This window comes from Phoxinus phoxinus (assembly GCF_949152265.1).
Source record: "Phoxinus phoxinus genome assembly, chromosome: 21".
In the NCBI taxonomy this organism is placed as follows: domain Eukaryota; kingdom Metazoa; phylum Chordata; class Actinopteri; order Cypriniformes; family Leuciscidae; genus Phoxinus; species Phoxinus phoxinus.
The window spans coordinates 13,841,765-13,865,588 of NC_136896.1; the positions used below are offsets into that span (position 1 = coordinate 13,841,765).

Consider the following 23,824-nt stretch of genomic DNA (forward strand, 5'->3'; position numbering starts at 1 on the left):
TGCTGAAGATTAGCGAACTGATTAGCGAACTGTCGATTACTTAAATAATAAGTTGTTTCCTCACAAAAACGGTCTATTCAGTGTATTGTGGACTTGATTGGCTGGATCAGATGCATGTAATCAAGGTTGAGGCTAGACTCTGCAGGTCTGGGGCCCTCAAGGATACTTTAATGAATCCAAGGTTTGCAAGAACACAGTTAATTTGAAATAGTAATCTTTTATAACATTATAATTGTCTATACTGCCGCTTTTGATCGATTATAATGTGTTCTTGCTGAAAAAAAGTATTCAGTTCTTTAAACAAAACGTACTCCAAACTTTGAACAGTGTAGTGCACCTTTTGTACAATTATTGTGCAGGGTCTCCACATGATGTCCAAAGTCAATTCGAAGTACAAAAATCAGTTGAGAACCACTCGACTGCTATAGCTCCTGTTCGCACTTGTGGAGTGATTCCTGGTACGCTGCTGACTGAGCAATTATCTCTTCATCAGCTTAAATTTAGACAGGAACGTTGGGGGCAGCACGTCTGTGGGCTTGTTACCTCAAAGCTGCTACAGGCGACAGCCTGTGAACGCTGAACACAGTCACTCAACCATTGAGAACTCCCATGCTACAGGAAGACAAGCTGTAGTATGTTTTCCTGTATGATTTCCCTCTCACCATGACACCGTCTGAAAAAAAGAGCTTTATGAAAGCTGCAATTTGATGCTTCCCCAGTTAACGGTGGGATATTAAAAAAACAATTAAAAAAAAGCAGTGTCAACTTTAATTATCTGTATTGTGCTGCATGCGATAAACGCAATATGACAGACTTGGTCTAATTAGCAGTACTGCAGGGGTGGTAATACATTAATAAATTGTTCTATTCAACAACAGACTTTTCATAAACTCATTTTGACATGCCCATATCTTTTCCCATAATCATTATTTTGATATTTCAAATGTGATATTTAAGAATAAGAACACAATAAAATATTCATTTTGTAATTAAATCCCCTTTAACAATTATACGACGGCACAATCTCCAAGGGCCTCAGCAGCAACAAAGCCAATAATGCTACACAAAACAGTCAACATTAATAATTGACGCCGCACATAAAACTCATTAATTTGGGCCTTTTAATATCTCCTTATAAAACTACACCACTAAATGACACCAAAATGAAAATTAATTAAAATCACAGGAGCTTCTCTGACAGAAATGGCTGATCGCAGTGAACGTTTGGTGTCAGACTGAACAGGGACCAAGCGCCAGATAAACTGTCAAAGCTGTCTACATTGATTTTTCATAAGGTGAAGTTCGCTCACAGTTATGTAAGAAAAAAAGTAAAGCTATTTCAACAGTAGCTCATGGACTTTGAATTGTAATCTGTAGAGAAATACTGCACTGTCATTGACTTAAGTATAAATAATACACCCGTCAACCTTGTACCTCAGTGGCCACAGCTAGCTTGTGCATTCATTTTATCTGTGTGCTTTGATTCTTCCTCCCTTTGTGTTTTAGCCAAACGCCCTTTATAGGCTCTCTAGAGATATGTTATGGCGAATCACATATAGCTTCACCACCATGGCCCTATTCACGCTGTAGGGAATACAAGAGCGGAGATAAACGACAGTGGGGCTGAAAAGGAGACTGAGGCTCTGGGCACAGATAAATCTAGTGGGAGGAAACACTTCTTCAAGCTTGTCCACTAGATCAAGATTACTTGCAAACCCATTCAAGTAATAGCTTAGCCACTTGTATCTGTGCCTGCTTGAGAATCTGCTTGAGAAGGGGGTGGGGGTAACAGCATGCCGTTACACACATGCTATTGGTGTTTTATTTAATAATGTCGTCTAAATAAACTCCAGAATAAAATCAGGCATCTCACATTCCATAGTCGAACTGTTCGAATCCAAGCTGCTTGCTTCCATATAATGAAATTGAATAGTGACCACCACTGTCTGCTCAAAATTCTATTTCACTCTATGGGAAATACAGTCTAAGCTTCTTGGACATTCTGCAGAATATCTTATTTTTTCTTCCATGCAAGAAAGAAAGTCAAACAGGGTTTGGAACGACATGATCATGAGTATATTTTTGGGTGAAATATCCCGTTAAGTCATTTTTGAAACACTGACCTGCATAAAACAAACATGATCTTTTTTTCTTTCTTTTTTTTTAAATAAAAAAAATCTTGTTGCTTTGTCAGAGAAGTGAGGAAACTCCCTTCAAATCTCTAGGAAAATATTGAAATAGCAAGGCATTCTGGGGAGAAGCAGAAGCAATTAAGTAAGCTCATATTACATGTGTATTCACACATTTATTTCTCTCTCTTCCATAACACATCCACCCTTTCTATCATTTATCACCAGCCTTCACTTCGCCTCTCTCCATTTTTCACACCTTCCCTCCCTGAGCCTCCAGCTTTATAATTCCGAGCAAAATATTGTCCTCCATTCTAGTTTATAGTAGGAGCAGTACATCCCCAAACAATTTGCACTCAGTATGTGAGAGGGTGTGTGTGTGTGTGTGTGTACTCACCTCACCATAGCAGAATTAAATGCAATCCACTGACATTGACTGAACTGTATACATTACAGTTCTGCGTATACGTTTACATACCCTTTGCAGAATCTGCAAGATGTTTATAAATTTGCTATAATGATGATCATTTCATTTAGTATTCCAAGACTTTTGAACAGAATAGTTAAAAATAGTAAAAAAAAAAAAAAGTAAATTTTAATAAAAAAGTAAAAGTAAAAAGCAAATGACAGTAAATACATTTGCAATGTTACAAAAGTTTTCTATTTTAAATAAATGCTATTCTTTTAAAATGTTCTATATAAAAAAGGGGAAAATCCTGTACAGTTTTCTACAAAAAAAAATAATATTAATAATAATAAGCAGTACAACTTTTTTTTTTTTTTTTTTTAATTAGAAACCTGGACATCAAATCAGCATATAGAGTGGTGCAGGTATTTGTAGGCCAAAACGCAGAAACAAGTTAGCATTAAAGCACTTCCAGTTCCATCGTCCTGAAGTCAATGGTTTTTTTTTAATGGGGTTTTGGTTAAATGGCTGAAATAAGGTCTGTGGTTAACACAAGCTCAAGACACTTTCACATTTTTTTTCTTTCTACGACATAAAATACATCAGTATTATCCCACTCGGGATTTTTTTGAAGCTGTAACATGTCTTGAAAAACATTTTGCTAACAAGTGGCTAAATGGGACTACAGAGGCTGTCGAGAGATTAAACGTCATCAGCTGAACAGGTAAACTCAGTTCGCTTATAACTCTTATAAACTAAAACTATTCTAACTCCAACGTTCTGGGAAAATGTTTTTGGATAAAAGCTGAAAGAGTTTTCAGAAGCTAGTGATGGTGACGTTGAAGTCGTGGGACCGTGGTGTAGTTCGTTTATAGCCTTCCTTTAGCTTTTTACTTCTGGTGACTGCATTTAGGCTTCAAAATTCATAAAAGTTGTGTTCATCTGTAAAAATGATCTTGATGGACAAAACATGCAAGTATCATAAACTTTGTTTTTATTCATAATCCAAAAGCCTATGGGAAAAATCCTATAAGGTTTTTACCGAGGGAACCAGTGTGATGCTAACTGCCGGTTGGCCTGCAAAGTGACGCCATACCTGCACCACTCTATTACAATGATTTATGAAGGATCATGTGACACTGACGACTGGAGTAATGGCTGCTGAAAATTCAGATTTGCCATCACATGAATAAATTACATTTTAAAATATATTAAAACTGAAAATTTGTATACTATATTAAAACTGTATTATAGTTTTTAATCAAATAAATGCATCCTTTTGAACTTCTTTCAAAAACATTAACTTTGAATTATTAAATAAATATATTTCCTGCAGTTCCTTTGGGGCAAACTTGAATTATTCTTATTAAAATGTTAAAACACCTTGCAGATTATGACAGAGGTGTGTAAACTCATGAGAAAAGAGGAGCATGTACACCTCACTGCACATACAGTATGTATAGGGCCTATAAGAGTAAAGGAGAGGAGAGGTCTAAGTGGCTCCCAGTGAGCAGTACACTCGCTCAGGCAGCTTGTTTTGCCACTGGAGATGATAGCACAGTGAGTTAATGAGAGCAGCTCCAAAGCCGCAGCCGAGTCTCAATCTAACAACGGCAAGAAAAACAACAGGAGTGACAACAACAGAAGATAATAACACCGCAATTACCCAAGCTAAATATATACCGGGGGCTATGGACCGTGGACAGCAACGATACCATTAAACTGACTCTGAGGTCTAGTTACGCTGCAAGTGAGCTTTTTCAGCTGCTAAGAAGGGCCTCAAGTACATTCACTGCATCAACTGACATAATATAAATACATATTGTCGTCCATAATTCCAATTAATTCCCATGATGCGTGATGGTATTTTCCCCCAAACGTTCAGACAGAGCACTATATTATGTGTGACAAGTTTATTCAGTCTGCTTAGCCGCTTCGACCTTGATAAGGCCGGTTATCAAAATTTCTCCATCTCAGAGCGCAGCCGAGACCCGTCAAGCTATTCTGAGCCCGCGCTACACGGAGGAGCGTTTCACACTTGACTGGCCACAGATGTTTTTTGTTGAATATTGATTTATTGTTTGATTGATTATTCCTCACATCATAAGTCTGCCAGTGAATGGGATCAGACGGCGAAAGATACAAAAAGCACAAAAGACTGGCTGGCTCATTATTCGAGGATCCGGATGTCGAGGCGGCTGCATTGTAGATGCCGTTCAATCTGAAATTACGATTTCTCCAAATGGCAGTATTATACATTTTGGTGGGGAGGAATGATATTTGATTCTTTCTTTGCTGAGATAAGAGCTCATATCTGGTAAAAAAAAAAAAAAAAAAGGCTTTGGAATAACATTCTAATGATTAAGTATTGAAGAGGCTGAAAGCACGTCACTTTTACAAAATATGGGGATGATACATTTCTCCACCTTTAAACATGAAATGCAATATATATTTTGGCAACTGATCTTCCATAAACATAATTCAAAGGCTTTTATTCAAAAATGGCGAGGCCGGGTGCGTTTTTAGAGGCTGAAAATGCATTCATGCATCTGAGATTCACAGAAAAAATACAAAAATGTCACTGAAAGTCTCATAGCTGTTTGTGAACAAGGAGTTTGATTATCATTCTGAGAAATGGCACTATTAAACGTATTCCTATATTCAGCTGTGACCAGACACCTTTAGCTAAACGCTCCAAACACATATCTCTCAAAAAATAGCCGTGAATCTGTGGAACATGCAGTGCGAAGTCACAACTCACTTCAAAACGCTCTCTCCACCTCCACAGCACCTCATTACAGCCTTTCTTATGCAAATGCGAGGAGACAAACTGGCATCACACAGACACGCAGCCTGCCGTCCTACAGGCATCTCTGCCTCTCCTAACGAATCCGTCTAAACTTTTGAACTCCTTCTCTCTCTCTCTCTCTCTCTCTCTTTCTTGCAGGTGTGGAGGCTCAGCGTTTTTAAACGCTGGCATTTTCTAGGACACCACATTAAATTGAGAAGCCTGTGGTTGAGTGACGTAAAATCCTCAGATCTCGTCTCAATTTCACAGAGAAGATTCAGTTCATACGGCATCTGGAAACCAGCCAAGAAGATGAGAGAAAACAGATTCTTCCACTAACGTTATTTATTTCACAGCTCTTCTCGAGAAACCCGTGCGGGCACTTTTATTTTGGAAAGTCCTCCTCCATGCGTTGGGACCTGTCCGACCTGTCAAAGCCAGCTACCTCTCTGGAGCATCAAACCAGCAGCCAACCCTCTCACTCAGTCCCTGCCATATGTCCCAGTGTTCTGCCAACTCCTTGCACACAAGACCTCAGAGCACCCCATTAGCAAAAGTGAGAGAGAAAAAGAGAGATAGGGGGGAGGAGTGAGAGGTGGATATAAACATACTTCGAGAAAAACAGAGGTGGGGAGATGGAGAGACCAGCAGAAAAAGAGAATCAGAGGGAGCAAAAGTAGAACAGAAACAAGATGGAAATGTAAAGATTACACTTTATGTTAAGGTGTCTTTGTTATAATTATACATTTAAGTACTGAGTGTTTACATTTATACATGTATAGTAACTACATGTACTTACTACAGTGTTTGTTTTGGGGTTATTTGCGTGTAATTATGCATAATAAATATTTATTACTATAGTAACTACATGTAACATATGTAACAATGACACTGTAAAATAAAGTGTCCTTTAATAATTTTTAGAAGTGACATAACTGCCGCTTAAATATTATTTTACAAATATATAGTTGGGTCAATCACTGTATTAATGATTGACCTAACTATATATTTCTAAAATAATACCTTATATAAAATAAATAATTTAAAACAACCTTGTAATGTTTATCTCTAACTATGTATGCATATTTGAGAGCTGTATTTGTTTGATTTACTACAAAGAACCAACTCAGAATCATTAGTTCAGGAATCATGTTGCTCTCTATGTGTCTGATTCAGTAAAATAACTGACTCAAGGTCATTTGTTCAGGAATCAATTCAATTCAATTCACATTTATTTGCATAGTGCTTTTCACAATGCACATCGTTTCAAAGCAGCTTTACAGAAAATGCGTCCACATTACAATTCAGAGTAAATCAGACTGCAATGGTTGTGCTGTAGGCTTTTGATTAAATGACAAAAGCCGGTTCTTTTTAGTGAAAGTCATTTGGTTGTGAATCGGACTATACTGGTTGGGTTGTTGTATGATTTTGATTCACCAAAAAAGAACCAGTTAATGAGAGTCATTTAATTGGAAATCGGACTATACTGGTTGCGTTGTATTTTTTATATTCACTAAAAAGAACTGGCTCATAAGAGTCATTCATTCTGGAATCAAAATAAACTGGTAGCGCTGTATTTTTTCATTTTCACTAAAAAGAACTGGCTCATAAGAATCATTTATTCAGGAATCGGACTATACAGGTTGTGCTGTGTTTTTGATTCACTAAAAAAAATGGCTAAGTCATTTATTTTATTTAGGAATAAGACTATACTGGTTGTGCTGTATATTTTTGATTCACTAAAAATAACTGGCTCGTGAGAGTCATATGTTTTATGTGCTGTAGATTCAGTAATGCAGGATTCTCTGCGAAGTATGGTGTTTCGTCAGCATCAGCAGAAGAACACACGAGAACCGTTAACAAAAAGTCATTTAATTATTGAAAAGAGAGACAAAAAAATGCAAATTTTTGTGCGAGGTTGAGAAAATGACAGACTTTTTATTTTTGGGTGCAGTGTTCCTAAAAGAAAAACAGGAGGTGGGCGTGAACGGACTGCCAAGATTCCCACAGACAGAAAGAGAGAGTTTGAGAGAGGTGTTCTTTGTAAACTCAGTCAGAGCTCTGTGCTGGATCAGTGTAATTTGATGTTATCGTCAGACCGTGAATGTGGATCCATGGGTCTGTGCTGATATTGAATAACAGCAGGGAGGAAAGCTCAGAATCTCAGCACTCAGAGCACTACCCTCTCTGCTGAAGCTCTCCAGCATGGACGCAATATGGCATACAGTCTATACGTGCCAGAACAGCCTTGTAACTGATCAATGTGCACACGTACACATACACTCACATTCATTATAGACCTTCCCATCACAGCAGAGACAGCATAGAGCCAGCATGCAGAGCTCTCTCATCCCTACTGCATATCAATGCCATTATCTCAGACCTGTATTTCCATTACTCTCCAGATCGCTAAAGTAAGCTCGGTTTGACGCTGTGTGGAAAGCTGTCCTCTCAGCACCGGTGTATTTTTAGAAGCTTGAATATGATAACATAACACAGATCTCTGCTCGTATCTGTCTTTAAATGCATTTCTCTGCTTTCGTCATTCAGTTATTGATCCGCTATATTTACGCTCTCTGACAAACAGATCTGTGTAAGGTAACCACTAATGGAGTGACCACATCGTTTGTACCGTTTCCCCCAGTTGGGACCCTCAAAGAGCTGCCACCAATTCTTCTCTCCTTTCATTCATGAAACTGACAGAACTCCATAAGAGTCAGTCTACCTTGCATTAAGCCTAGTACACACTGCGCTAACAGACACTAACAAAATGGCAGTTGTTAAAAGATGACATGTTATGTTTATTAATAGAAGATTGGCAAACATAACTGAATAAGAGTGCTGGTGTAGCTGTGGTGATGGCCAGGCTAACAGCACGATTATGATGTTAATTTGATATAATAAATGAATAAACATGAAGTTAATATTGAGTAACTTACATTTTGCCAGTTGCTTTGCCCATTTTTGCTTGGTCAATAAAGCAAAGAAGTGGTGTTGTGTTCCTGAACAAATTGGTTAAGTAAATTGAATGATTCATTCATAAAGAAAGTCATCTGTTTGTGTTCATAAATGCATCGGTTGAGTGAATGATTTACTCATAAAAGAGAGACACTTCTTTAGTTTCTGAATGAATGCTTCTTTCAATTTCAATTTGCTTTTGAACAAAACGGTCAAGTGAATGAATCAAAGGCTCACTCGTAAAGACACTGGCTTGTTTGGTTCCTGAATGAATCAGTGTTTTTGGGTGAGTCGTCCTGAGTAAACAAATATTTTTTAAATCTTGCTTTCCAATTAAAATATATATAAAAACCTTTCAAATAAGATGAACTGACTTGAGAACCAAAATTGTGTAAGGGTGCAGTCACATTTATTGTTGTAAGAACACATTTTTCACTGAACCCCCACCTTGCTCCCTCTCTTCTCTCCTCTCACAGAAAATGTGCTCACTACTGTCGCTCCAGTAGCCATTTTACAATCCATGATGGAAGACACAACGGTTAGCGCTGTAGAGCTGCACACTGCTTCACAGCGAGACTGCACTACCCGAACACACTACAAAATGTGATTAACACATCAGTGTGCTTTACACATGCGCCCTTCTCCTCCTATTCTCCGGAGATAACTACAGATTGGGGAAGGGGGGGAAGGAGGGTGTCGGCAAGCCCAGATAGTAATTGTTGGTGCAGGGGAAAACAAGAGCAGGTTGAGACAGTTGGGAAGGGAGACGCAACCACTCATTTTCTGTGCAAAAGCTCCCCTCCGTGCTTACCAGATCAAAGAAGGGAATTAAATGGGCCACCCATTGAGTCGGATGACAGCGAAGACAGGACATGGGACAGCTCCGCTTCAGAACAACCGAGTCACTGCATAGCATACGCAACAGAACGTTCTCCCAACCGAAGACATCAAAGTGTCCTTGTATCTTATGGTGGATATGAAACAGTACGAGCACATAACTACCTTTCATATCCAAACACCAGTAGAGACAAACAAGACGATTACACTCGGGTCTGCATCTCCTCCTCCTGAACGCCACGGTAATCAAATTCTCCACAGCGTGAAGACGGAAAGCAACAAAACGCCAAAGCTACTGGAATGATAAATAGGTGACCATGTAGCTTGGCAGGAAGACTAAACGATGGAATGAGGCAGTTGAAAGCTACACCATCCTCAGGTACAGGTTCAGGCTCACTCCGGGCTCCAGCTTCCTCCATCTCCATATACACAGACGTAAACAACTCGGCTAGGGCTTTATGAATGACTCCTGATCCATAAACACACACACCCAGAGATGAGCTGAGGGAGCAGCCCTGCCGCTCTCTGATAAGATTCCCTTCCTTCTACCTTCACTTCATCTACATAATTCTGCCTCTGTAAAATATGCAATTGTTCATTTCATGCCTCAAGTGTTTACGTGCTTATATAAGTTAAAGGAGAGACTGGGGCTTCTCTGTCTTTACCTCTCTCAATCTCCTTGTCTTTAATTTTCTCTCAGCCACTTCATTTAATTTTTTTTATATTGCTCGGTGGAATAAATCACAGAGCATCTGAGCACGGCAGTCGACCAGGCTTGGGGAGTGATAGAATATTTGTTATGTAATCAGGATACCAAAAACGTATCTGTATTTTGTTAGAATTACATTCAAATTGCATATTGCAATTGTAATTATTACCATTTTTAGTGTATAATGAATAAATAAAGTACCCAGGCCTTTAGAAGCACACTCCACTTCTCCTTTCTGCCCTCCACCCTCAACTGTGACCTTCAGACGGTCATCCAAACATGCTCAAATTGTTTTAAACTCGTTTTTATAAAACGGATCATTCTGGTCCTTGATTGTGATTGGCTGAGGTCGTTGTAAAATATGATAAACATACACCTGGGACCTCTTTACATAAGTTTAACTGCACCACTGCGTCTGTGTGTTGCTTGCCAATAAAATTTCAATAAATTATTACGTTTTTGTTGCTGTTTATTTTATGAAACCTTTCCATGTACAGTATATGTAGTACCTAACCAATGTGCGTCATGCCTAACAAGACCATTAGCTGTTCTAAAAATCACTGTAAACAACAGCTTCTTGGGGTTTACCGTTTTAATCTTTAAAACAGGTGCAAAATATGCCTTTAAGTGCAGGAAGACAAAATACACTGGTAGAGGCATATTCTCTCAAAATATGTCTTATGCAGGATTGCTTTTCAAGTAAATTGGTTTTGTTTTAAGGATTTTGAACTTGAAAGTTGGATTTTTTGCAGTGCAGAAATACATGAAACAAGCCTTCCATCTCTGTGGTCATCTGGGAATGTTACCTAAACGCGGCACGGCTCTCCGGTTGGATGGAAGGTGACCCGGCTTGTAGCCCCTGCGACGCACACGTTTCTAAAGTGACTACTGGCTGTGCTACACATGCTTCACTGCTCAACGTACACACATGAGCATGGCCCCCGTCACTTATCTCATCCCGCATGGCTGCTCTTCTAACAAAATCGCTCTCCTTTGTCACAGTTTTCTAGCTGCTCCTTTCTCTCCTCTCTACTCCGTCTAAAAGAAAATAAATAAATAAATAAATATAACACAACCAAAGCCACGCATTTACAGATAGAACAGAGTCGAAAGACATCAGTGGGTTCGATTGGATGGACATGTGATCGCGCTTTGACATAGAGAAAATAGAAATCTGACATTCATCTTGGTCGACTTGCCTTTCGCAGAAACTGGTTTCTGATTTCAGGGCACAAGAAATAAAAGTTATCTCTCACAGCACGCTTCAAATGGTATCCAATAAGAACGAAAATGTAATTCGTACCCCAGTCCCTGTAGGTTTGTGGCGAGTTTGCAGTCTTACAAATATTGGTGTATTTGTAATGGGAAAGCCATTATCTTGGTTCGGGCTCCTGAGGCGAGTTTTTACTGCCAATATCGGGGGTGGAGGGGTGGGGTGTCGGGTAAGGGGCTGATTTAATGGCATCCACTGTGAGTAACACTCGGTGTGGAAATCTCAACAGATGTCATTCCCTCGACAGCAATCATCAAAGACGTGCGAACCATGCAACAGCAAGTGTAATTCCATGACAGGCTGTCAGTCAAATATCAGTGTGCTAATATGAGCACGGGGAGGGAATGAGCAACTCCGTCATTTATCATTGTATGTTATCAAAGATCAGCATTGTCCTTCTGAGAACAAAAGGGAGAGATGGAAAGATCTAGATACACAATTTACATCCCACCGGAGGCGATAACTAACAGATGTTTATCGCTATTCTGAAAAAACATTGAGTTCTGGTGCTTTTTTGTTTGTACATTAATCCAAAATAATGTAAGAAAACTTGACAGGACACGATAATAATTTAGAGCTATTTTAACTGAAATTACAGAAATATATTCGTTCATTACAAGGATGCTAAAAGAAGAGGAGCAGGGTGGGAGATGTGACTGACACACTTGCTCTATTATCAGGCTCTCCAGATTCAGACCCAGACCGCGCCGTAGTGCGCGAGTCACGTGGCTCCACTGCCCAAATTGGCAGTTTTCTTTGAGAGGGATTGGGGTTGTGACAGTGAACCAGTTTCATGGAAAAATGGAAAAGAGATTGTATTTCACCCCACCTATCGAAGCTCTCAGCACCAAACAGAAGACAATTTACAGACATTCACACAAACACACACTCGAAACATGTGCCTGACAGACCGACACACTCATTCCTGCGGCTGTCTGTCATTGTGATTTCAGACACCCACTCCTGTTCTCTCTCTGACACATATAGACACACAAATAGACAGTTAAGCTAATTTTTGTGCGTTTTAGTCAGCTCTCTGTAGAGAGTGAGCCCATGGGGGAAAAAAGTACATAAGCTGTCTGTACATGAAATCCACTAACAGAAGTGTTAAATGGGTCCCAAAAAGAAGCATGGTGCGGTATAGTAAACAGATGTGAGGTTGAACCCAGCATGGAAGAACAAACTTCAAAAAACTACTATAAGCGCTGCAGCCGTGGCCCTTCCATGCTGGGAATTTACAGCCGTGTCATTAGATCAGACTGCCGGACATAAAGCATCACTGAATCAATCTCGGCGAGCTGTCGGCAGCCTGGTAAACACTACGGACGCTGGCGGACGCTCCCTATTATGCTGGGGATTAATGGTGTTGACAGAGTATTAACTCACATTGAAAGGTAAACAGGAACACTATGGAGAAATGCCGAGGTTGACACTGAGCCAGGCTTCCCGGAGGATAAATTCTCTCCTGAACTCAGCAGGTCATGGAGGAGAAAGGAAAGAGAGGAAGAGAGAGTGGGGAAAATCTCAGATATCTTCGGAAAAACAATGATCCGAGGGTACAAAAAAAGAACAGAGTGGAAATAGAACGAACAATGTAACGGGTAAAAAAATGCTCTCTTTTGTATGGATATCTCATCCCGCTCTCCCTGGCCATCTCAACGGGCAAGCCCAAGGTCACTTAGACCACTCTGCATGCGAGCCGAGATTGGCCTCGGCTCTCTAAAGCCAATTGACCAGCTGTCAGCACTGCTAGGAGGAGAAGCAGCCCCAGTGGTCACCCTGAACCGCTTGCGCAGAGATCTCCGGCGTGACTGGCAGGTCAGGGCAGAGACTTCACAAGGGACTTCCATTCATTGTGCTGCGGTCGATGCTTCTGTTGCCATTCGGTTCCGGTTGAATATCAGCTGTATTTGCAGATTTTAGCACTCTCTAAAAACAAACTGCTTTGCCACCCATTCTTCTGAAGTTATGCAGTCTGTTTGATCGCTGTGCTGTTTTAGCAGCGCCGAATGGACATAGTGCAAGATTTTGTGTCAATGGCCATGGGTTTTAATGAGCTGTGCAACTGAAAGGCTGAGATGTTCCAGAAGCCGGCCAAAATCTCCCTAATTACCTGGCACTGTCTTTGCTTTATTCAACATCAAAGAATCCTGGGAGATGGTGCACAAAACACAGATAATATGCCCGCTTAACAAGAGGTAAACAGTCCTAAGCTAATGACCTAACCAAGGCTGTTTGAAAAACAAATATATAGAAAAACAGATAAGCCACATATAGAAAAGCCAGTTTTTTTTTCCATACATGCATTTCATTTTATTAGCCTACTTATGGAGGAACCAAAATAAAGCAGACCTAAGTAGGAAACATACTGTAGGTGTGAGCAGTCAGTTGATGCTTGTTCACCCCAAGAACAATAATTATAACAATTAGTAACAATTATAACAACTATTAATTATACAATTTTTAATAATATTCCACACCACCGTTAAAATGTTGTAATCAGAACAGCATTTTCCATCTGATGAATGATAAAAACAGCCAATCAGAATCCACCTGATTTTAAAGAGCAAGCATTTATAGTGACAGACGCCAGAACTGCAGCGCGAGCTCATAATAAACTAAACGTTATCGTGCGTTGTTGTGGACGCCAATATAATTATCAGGCCTTTATTATAATTATATCATAATTATAATAAACAGGCCTTTATACAGACTTGCCATAGACACTGTCAATATACAAAAAAAAAGAGCTGTATAATAATTTGCAGTTGTTTATAGCGTAACTAACTTCGTAGCTATCTAAGCTAACTAAGAAAAGGGTGACTGTGCTGTCCTACAGAGGCAAAATGCATCGTAACACTGAAAATCAGAAAAAAATGCTTATGGGTTTATTTGACTGATTTTAATACATTTTTATAATTTTCACACTTCTCTGTCAGGTTTGGCTCAACTGCGATCAGATTCAGTCACGTGACATAGTCGTAAAGTGATATTAAAAGTAGTGTGTGGGACCATTTCACCAAAAAGAATGACACAGATGTAAGTTGCAAAATACAGTAGTAGCACATCATCTATGATGTATCACCTGAAAACGCGACACCCGCAAGCCTCTTCGGAGCTGTCATTTTCTTAAATGAGCTAATGTGGACCCCACTGACTTCATGTTATGGAAAGAAAAAAACTGTTGAAACATTCTTCAAAACATCATCTTTTGTGTTCTTCAGAAGAAAAAAAGCCATACAGGTTTGGAACGACATAAAGAGTAAATAATGACAGATTTTTCCATTTTGGATGAACTATCCCTTTAAAAACTTAGCTTTTAGCTCTTTCTGACTAAATGTATTGTTACTGTTTTGCCCTTTTTGTGTCACAGACTCATTTAAATACTTCAAACTGTGCATTGTTCATAGCTTCCCCAACACAGTAAACAGCAGCCACATTGGTGCATTACTGGACATGCGCAAGATAACATGCACTGCATATGAATGTATGCTGCTCTACTTTGCAACATTAGCCTCTAGATATACCTTCACAGCAGCCACTTCCTCTCACTAACAAGTGCGTCAACACACAGTGGAGCCAACCAGGCCAAAAGCGCTTCAAAAAAGATCAGCACGAGTGATAATGACACTTTGCTGCCAAAAAAGGAAAAATAAAACAACGACTTGAGTCACCAGCGGGCCACATAAACTAATTAGAAAGTGTTGCCTTGGGCTTATCGTGTTCAAGGGAAAGTGTTTGAATCTAATGAGAGGTTTAATATCAGCAAACAGCGCACACAGCACAGGAGAGTATAACAGCCTTTGCTTTAGATCTAAAACCATAATACCAGAGTTTATCTCTAGTTTTCCCTTCTAGACCAACTGCACTCTTTGATTACATGTGTTGCCGAGGTACGAGGTTGCAGAAGGTGCCCCCATTTTGGAAAGAATCAGTTTGGTCTCCATGTGAGTCATGAATCTTAAATAGACTCGAGCATTGTGTGAATACAGATATCAGCTCATCGCTGTTCTAAAGTGTGAAGGCAAATATATTTATCCAAAGCACACACATTCACACACACACATATCACACTGGGGGCCTACGCAGCGCATGGTGCACCGGAGATAAAGGGTTTAACATATCCAGAGAGTTCCAGCAGGGATGAAGTGGCTTTCCATTTTTTTTTAGGCCATGTTTGGGTCACATTCATATTCGTCAAGACTTTTATCTATGTTAGCTCACTCTCCATTCCAGGGAAACAGCATTGCTTTCTCCACACATACTTGCAGAAATGTGTGCGCTTCTAGAGGTTAAATCGGCCCAGAAAGACATTCCGCCACTTCTAAACCGATAAAGAAATAGTTGTTTTGTTAAGCCATTCCATTACCTGCAAGATTCATTTTCAAATTAACTTATTATAATTTAGTGCATATTATCTAAAAGTCTGTGAGTTTGCAGCCTGTGTTTTTACTACCTTTAAAGTAAATAGTGTTATATCATGCTGTAGTTTCATTCCGTGTCAAATCAACCAAATTTTGGAATTGTCCCTGGCTAAAAGTTTTTGTTTTGATAATATTTCTCCTGAAGAAAGACAAAAATGAATAGTGATGAAAGCCAAAATATGAAATACAATGTAAAATACCATGTAAAATTTTGTACTATTTTACCTGAGATTTGAAGCCAATTTACAGGTGGGTGAAAATGACTTTAGAAAGATATATGCAACATTATTTTATTTGTACACATAGATAGATAGGTCTTTTAGTACATTATTTTGTATTTAGCAATTCTTGTTGCATTATAACTGGGTAATTTTTAAGTTTTAATTAAGTTTTAATCGATTCTCATTTTTACGAACCGATATCGATTCTTAAGGCGAGACACTACAGGTGAATAGGGTAATATTTTTAACTATCAGATATCACCATGAAACTTTCCCAGTTGATTGCCTACATTAAGATGAGAAAAAAATGTATTACAAGTTTTCTGTAATTTAATGTTTAAATATGCAAATTAGGCATTATCTAATTAAATATGCGCTAATTTGCCTATATTTTTAAAAACCAAATCTCAGAATTGGATAAAGCCAGGTTCAAAATTATTTTTTCATTGTGTTCACATATTAGATGGGAAAAAAATTACAGAGGGATTTATGGATATCTTTATGGATATCTTCCGGCAAATTTAGATTTGCTCTGCAAGTGGGTCTGGCAAAGAGCCCATTGAAACCCATTTCCAATCCGTCGAAATCGCAGCACCAATCAGAAACGTTGGGGCGGGCTTTACACGATGACGACAGAGCAGCGACGGTGACGCAGATTTTGTACATTACAGAGATGGATGCCGCCATGGAACATCACAACATCACTCGTTCGAATCAGCGATCGCGTCTGTTTCAAGCGATTTAAAATGGTAATTTACAAAAACGGCAAAAGTCGTCAGAAGCCATTGCTACATCTTCCTGAAAAACACAAACAGAGAATTGCTGAGAGTCTCAGATGTTTCTCTGTCGCTCTGATTGGTTTTAGATCTATCCAATTGCGCCCAGAGCCATTTGAGTGGCGTCCGTTGGTGACGCCCCTGTGGAAATGAATTGTCTATGGAGCTTTGCCAGACCCTAACTCAGTTACAACTGAGAGTGGTCTGGGTTTTCCCAGGCTAGATATCTACTTTTGTTATCCTGTAAATCAGAATATACTGTCAATAGCCTTAAAATTTTTATTTTCGCCATGTTTTTTGGAATAAAATGTTATATAAATCAGGCTAGGAATAATATATTTACAAATCCCTCTGTAATTGTCTTCATAATATAACTAGGTACAAGACTGGAAAGTTTGGTGTGTATAGGTGCTACTGAAGAGGAGATTTCGGACTTGGAGTATGAGAGAAAAGTCATTTTGAGAAAAAGGCATTTAAAGATTTGTAATGTAAAAAATCATACTTTTTTAGTGGAAACAACTATTTACTGACACAATATCTTATCAAATCATTAGCAACAACAATACAAACCACCTAAATCACATCAAAACTTATAAACACAGCATTTATGGCCTTCAACTGAGCAGAAAAACAGTCAAAAACACACATCTATATATCAGAGCGCGTCACGTGATGCATCTGAACGAATCAGGTTGTCAGAAATTGACATCACCCAATGAGATTTCGCTTTTAGGGTTAAATGCCCATTTTACTTTCACGATTGGTTAGTGATTAAAAGGAAATGACCATATTTGGATCCGACAGCATTGTACAGAAGAGAGAGAGAGCTTCACAGACGTGTGTGAGATTAAAGGAAGAACACAGAGATCGCGGAGCAGCGCGTTGATTTATAACGCCAACTTTTGCTGAATTTCAGATAAATCTACAGACGCAAATAGACAAAGTGTAGTAAAATAAAGACCTAAATGTGTATTTTGGACTTTTTTTCACCACAAGTCTGAAAGAAGACATGTTATTGAAGACAAATAGCCCAAAATCTCAAAATTGACCAGTGAAAAAAAAAACTGTTTTTGCCTGCCGTGTCTCGCCTTAAATCCCAAGAATCGATTAGTCATCCTGTTTTCAGTTGATGAATGAATGGAACATTGTAGCACGCATCCCATCCAATAAATCGCAATAATATTTGTGCTTTGTTACTATATGAAACAAAGTCTCAGATTTCAAATTATGTCCATTTTCTTACGAAATTCAAAAACAAATACCGTTTTGGCGCTGTGGCATGAGATCGCTCTGGTGCAGCTCAGCTCAAGAGAAGCAGCTTACACATGATCTTCTCTTCAGTCTTATTAATACCAGTTACAGCGCGAAATAAACATGAATGAGCATCTAAAAGGGTTTTAAAAGATAGAGTACAACTTATCGAAATCTGTATCATCACATTCACATGGAATCGCTCAATCAGTGTTTCAATCGTGGAAAGACATCAGTAAAACAGCTTGTAAACAATGTCATGTAACGTCACATTTAACTCAGGAAAAAACATATCCAGTGAACAAACTAGTTAGTCAGCTAGAAAAATTAACTCTAGAGAGGAGCATTTTGCTAAATATATGCACCATATTAAATATTCATTATAATTTTTTATGTTATTCAATATTTGATGCATGTTTGAATAAATCTGGCAAGTTTAATGACAGCCACCATTTAAATGTTTACTTAAATGCTTAAACTTTATTATTATAAAAATAAATCAAAGTGTAGGCTAATTTAAGTGTTTGTATACAAATCAGTTCATTTTTACCTGCAATATTATAGTAGGCTAATGAAGCCTAGTAGGCTACAACTGACTCCCATAGTTTACAGCATTAGTTAAGAGATTTGTTTTCCTTAAGAAAATTTGCCATGTATTGTATCTGATATTCAAAATCATCAATATTGAATCGAATCGGAATCAAAATCGAATTGCAAGTTTGTGAATCGAAATCGAATCGAATTGTGAAAAAGTAAATATTTATCCATGTCATTTCCTATTTTGGCTTTCATCACTATTTATGTTAGTCTTTCTTCAGAATAATTGTTTCTTTTTAACAAAACAAAACAATTGAGCCGTGGACCTCTAGTTGACACGAAATGAACCCCGGGGCAGTTGCAAAAACATAGCAATTATGTTAAGACTGTGTCTTAAAGTCCCCCTGTAGTCATAATTTTATCCCTTAAAACTCTTCTTTGATCACCAAAATGACATATTTAAAAAATAATTCCGTACAAAAAATTCTTCATGCCTTAAAATAGCTTGAATGTAACTCTACACCCTTGCCTTATTTAGTATATGCGGTTCTATGAATATGCAAATTAGCCCCGCCTCCACTCCCTCACACCAGCTCGTGATGTCAGAAACACCATTTTTTTAGATCAAGACATTCATCCGCAGGGTTCCCCATGTTCCCTCCAAAAACTCAGGTGAGACAGTATGCAAAAAATATTATGGTCACACATATAGAGCAAAGGGCTGGACTTTCATCTGTCTTCCAGCTGTGTGGACCAAAACAGATGGACTTGAGGAAGAGGTCAGGAATGAAATGTGTCCACAACACACCCAGGAAGGACTTCAACGACTAATTCATTTCTCGGTTGCTCGGCAACTTCCCCCTCTAGTGAACCCGAAGGAATGCGTCCAGCTGGGAAATTTGCCTGCATGCTAATTGACTTATTTGATTTCGCTCGCCCCGGTTTTCAGCAGGTGTGACATTCTTCGGCCCATGACAAGCCATTGACATGTCTGGATCAATTTCCTTGATTGTGTTTCCTGAGACGGGCGGTCTATTAATACTTAAATCAATAATGGAACACACTTTAGACTAATACAAAAGAAGACCAAATCTTTTAACGCTTCCTTAGCATTGACGGCTGGCGTTAAATGTCTCTCTCTCCTAAATAACAAGCCTTTGGTAGGCTCGGCGCAAGTTATTTCGGTGTTCACAATGGCGGGGGAAGTTTGTTGCATGTAATCCCCGCCGTATTTTCTGGTCTGATTAGCGTGTGGTGTGTGCTGTAGGGCTAATCTGACCGTAGGCTTGTAATAAGCTTTCTGAGTTCTGAACATTCATGTTTTGATGCCTCCGTCGAAGTCAGCGCCGCCACCTCGGAGTGACCTTTAAAGATGGAGTGTGTTCTCTGACAACCTAATCTCTGCCTTCATATGTCGCCTTGACACGTTGTATACTGTATCAAATCACGAGGCTTTGTTCTGTCTCTTTCATTCTTCTGTCCCCCATCATGACTTCATCACATCTGTCTATCACCTGCTGGAATCATCTTCTGCTTTCCATTTCTCGCAGCCTAAACCCTTCTGTATCACTCTAGCGCTTCATTCCATTTGTATGTTCTTCGCTAACCTCCTCTGCTCTTCTCTTCCCCTCCTCCCTTCTTTCTTTCACCCTCCCAGGTGGGAGACCATCTACGCTTGGCTGCTGGAAAACTAATTTGGGTCATCTTCGAAAGTACTGGTGTTTCTATAGCAACCCAATGCTAAGGGGCTCCATCAGACCGTCAGTCTAAGCATTCATTTGTGATGATGAAGGAAAAGACAGTGTGTGTCTTCACATCGGCTCTGCTCCAAAACCGAATGTTGCAAGAGACCAATTTGGAACACTACATAGACTGCAACTCATTAGTGTCATACAAATAGAGCTCTACACACGAAGCATAAGAGAATCTCATCTCGCAGTGAATTTCAGAGGTTGGTATTAACAATGTGACATTCATTATTAATTTATAATTACTGTTTATTGGAAAATACTATTTGTGTCTTCACACCGGCTCTGTTCCCAAACCTAGCATGCTACCTTGCTTTCTGCTATCTACATGGGAAGTTGTGTTCTAATGTAGCAAGCCAACTGAAATAGAACTTCACAAGTGACACATTTGGTGTATTGCACTTAGGCAGCAATTCACGAATTGTGCGTTACAAAAATAGCACTCCACAAAAATCACATGAAGACTTTCCTGACAAAACGTACAATATTTTCAATTAGGGCAATATGGGCAAAAAATATTTTTTAAACGTGACAATGCCAGCATTTCCAGCAGTACCAAGTACCGCGTATATTTGGTACCTGCTGATATGTGGCCATTTACAATGTGTTTTTGAAGCGTCGATCATTGTAGCCGACGTATCTGTTGAGCGTGTGAACGCAATGGCCAATCAGGAGTGTTTAAGTTGGTCAGAATCCACTCACAACACCCGAGTTTTCGGTCACCGTACACTTTAGAGTTCTGCCTGTTTGCTAACACATTCATTATTCACACGATGTAAAAAAGGGATTCATTGAGCAGTCTAGACAGATTTTTTTATTTAAGCTGTTTTCACAGGGGTGAAGATCTCAGTGAGCAGACAATGAACAGTCTAAGTGACTGACAGCTTCAAGGACTAAATTATATAGGACAAAACTATATAGGACAAAACAAGCTGATTCTGTATGTCAAAATTATTTACTTGTTACTTGTATTTACTAATTATATTACTTATTTAAATATTTTAAAGCTACATGCTCTTAAATGTATTATTTACTTCATCATAAACAAACTCATGTAAATTAATATTTGTATTTTCAAATAGTTAAAAAAAAAATTTGTTTTAACAGTTTTTGCTATGGTAAAGAGAATTGTCAAATTTTACTGTTATTTGTTTCGATTACTGGAATTTTGGTACTGTGAAAACCCCTTATGCTAAATACCGAAAATTTCTCAGTTTATTATCAGTATAATTTTCTTTTGTAAATAGAGATTTATTTATTGCCCAACCCTAATTTCAATAGTTTAATGTTAGCATGCCGCTAAGCTAACAATGCATGCTTGAAGAATAAAATGCACAACTCACAAATATTAGGGTTTTAATTAGAATGATATTGTAAAAATAAAAATAAAATCCCTGCTTCATCTCTGATTTTTTTTCCACTGAGCATGCATACGTAGGCAGCACACTAGGTTTTGGAACAGAGCCATCCACACTATCTTCTTCTGTGTGTGAGCACACGAGTGAGTGTTTACGTCTCCCTCCATTATTTCAAAGATGACTTTGCCTGAGCCTTTCAGAGAAAGACTGAAAGACATTCAAACTAGCTTGACAACTACTGCACCTTAGATTGTGTGTGCGCACTTCTATAGTCACAGGAGTGTGTCGGTGTGCATGCCTCAGCGCATATCTGCGTGGACAGCTCTACTGAATCAAAATGGAGGACGCAGGAAACGGAGGCAGCACGCTGCTTTATCACTGCTGGCGCTCATCCTGCCTAGACTCAGCAATACATCATTTAGTGATAGTCAAGAGACGGACATGAAGAGAGGATAGATAAATGGATAGGCAAAATGCAAACAAGAAAGAAGAGGAGTGAGGAACAGAGAGAGAGATAGAGGCAGAAGGAGAAGCTAAAAGATTCGGGTGAGAGACAGCAAGTGCGAAAAAACGAGAGTTAAGAGGAGAGAAAACGCGAGGATATTCAGAGCTGTGATGCACAAACTCTAGTGGGATGCTTCTCTCGGTCTCGACCATCATGACTAATTGATGCGTCTCTTGAATACACAATTCAGTTTGATGCACTTGCGCCTCTTCTGAGCTTATTTTTAGAGGTAACAGAGATGGTCTGCCTTTGGCACACATTTGAGATGCGCACGGCTACCAGTCAGACAACTGACATTAATTGCAGCAAGTTGAAAAAAAAGTAGTGCAAAAGCTCACTCTTAAAGGGATAGTGCACCCAACGTTGTTTTTTAGTATTATTTATATACTATTAATAGTAATTATGAATATATATATTTTTTTACTTTTATTTATAGCTTATATTTAGCTTTAATAAATAAAAAAAATTCAGTTTTAGTCATTTTCGTACATCAACCAAAATATTTATTTCAGCTTAATACATTTTTTAATTATTCAATTTTATTTATTTAATATTTATTAATTAATTAATATTTATTTATTTAAAAAAAAAAAAAAAATATTAAAAATATTTTTTTAATGTCCGATTTATTTAAATTAACGAGTAGTTCGTTTTAGTTTAAGTTAATAACAACGGCACCCACAAAAAAGAAATCATTCACGCTCATATCTTTTGAAACACATGGCTTTTCTTTCTTCCATGTAATACACAATGGAGATTTTTATAGCTTAATGTCTGAGCTATGAACTTGTAAATACAGGGAAAGTGAATGGTGACCATGGCTCAGAAGCTAAACAATTTTTTTTCAATAATGACAATAATTAAAAAAGTGCACATGATGCATGTGGGTGTGCGCTCATGTGTGCCGATTTGTATTAACGTGCTTTATTTATTTTAGCTTATTGTTCTCACAAAACTATCATATAGCTTCACATGACTTCTTTTATAGTGGATTTATGATGTTTTTATATGAAATTATAACTATACTATAATATAATCATTTTGTTTTACGGTACAACTTTAAAATTACAATACGAATATTTACGGTCTTAATTTCTTTACCATCAAATTTTAAACCACAACCTTTTATTGTGACAGAAAAAACGCAGGGCCCTTTCGTGCAGCCCTACTTCAGAACAATCTTTTGCATTCTAGAAAGTCAAACATGTTTGGAATGACATGCGGATGAGTAATCGAAGACAGAATCCCTTTAAGAAAAGGAACGCATGGCTTATTCGGTGTTTGGAAGCCCAGCAGGCAAGCAATAATCATTTTAGTGGTGTGCAAGCATTTAACTGAGGTAAAGTAACATGTGATGTTATGTACAGGAGACCAAAATTCCAACTAGTAAACAAACCCTGAATCCAGTGATAAAAATGAAGTAATCCACTAGCATAAGACTCTTCCACACTCGCAGCGGGAAACAAACGCATAGCCGCACATACAGACGTAGAGCTGTCAGCGACTGGGTGACAGTAATGCATTGAAATCTCATCAGCCTCCATGTTGAGGACACAGTATAAACAGATAACAGGATTAGGATCAAAAGCAACCGCTGTCTGTCAGAGAGCAAAATCGATTGAGTATGGAATAGAAAGGGGGAAAGAGGGGAAGATGTGAAAGAGGGAGAGCAAAGGCACAGAAAGATATAAAGACAGAGGCGGATGGAGGAATGGAACAGACATAGTCACACACCCACATCGTATCTAAACCCAAAACGTAAAAAAAAGAGAGACTTCAATCATTGCAGACCCGTCACCATGTTGATTGCTGGTCGCAAACACATTCACACACACACACACACATCCTCCATCACAGAGTGTTTTTTCAGGGATTCATTTCCGCCCACGTTGCATTTTTCATAT

The 23,824-nt window shown here is 38.6% G+C and overlaps 1 protein-coding gene across 22 annotated transcripts in view; it reads right to left on the bottom strand.

Annotated features, from left to right (window-relative positions):
- nrxn1a (neurexin 1a) overlaps nt 1-23,824 on the bottom strand; it is a 169,231-nt gene that overhangs the window by 107,190 nt on the left and 38,217 nt on the right. The gene's annotated exons all lie outside the window — the stretch shown is intronic.